The following is a 434-nucleotide window of genomic DNA, read 5'->3' as shown; positions in this document are numbered from 1 at the left end:
TCCTGTTGTGAAAGTCTGTTGTGGGGCGTGCAGTGTCTTGCTGGGGGATCTGGAGGCCAGGGGCCTGCTTATTATATCTGTAAAATGCTCTTGATTGTGTGCTTAGGTAGAATTGCTAAAAGACAATGTGGCTCCTGGGGGTGCTGAAGGTTTTTATTGGCTTTCCAAAAGCATCTGGGTGCTGTTTTTTGCAAGGTTGCAACTTAATATTTTTAAGCCTGTGTAAAAGCAGCAGAAGGAGGAGATTGAGGATGACGTAGGGAATGTTCCCCGAGCACCCAGCTGAGTGCTAAGCAAAAATGTGTCCCCACCAGGAATTTTTGGGCAAGGAAAGCAAGAGGAAGAGAGCTTGGAGCAAAAAAAAAGACATCAAAACTGGGGCTGGAGTGCTTCTGGTTTCCTCTTTTAAGAGGCTCAGCAGCCAGCCTCTCCCA

The sequence above is a fragment of the Accipiter gentilis genome, chromosome 29 (assembly GCF_929443795.1).
Source record: "Accipiter gentilis chromosome 29, bAccGen1.1, whole genome shotgun sequence".
NCBI lineage: Eukaryota > Metazoa > Chordata > Aves > Accipitriformes > Accipitridae > Astur > Astur gentilis.
This window is presented reverse-complemented; position numbering follows the sequence as displayed.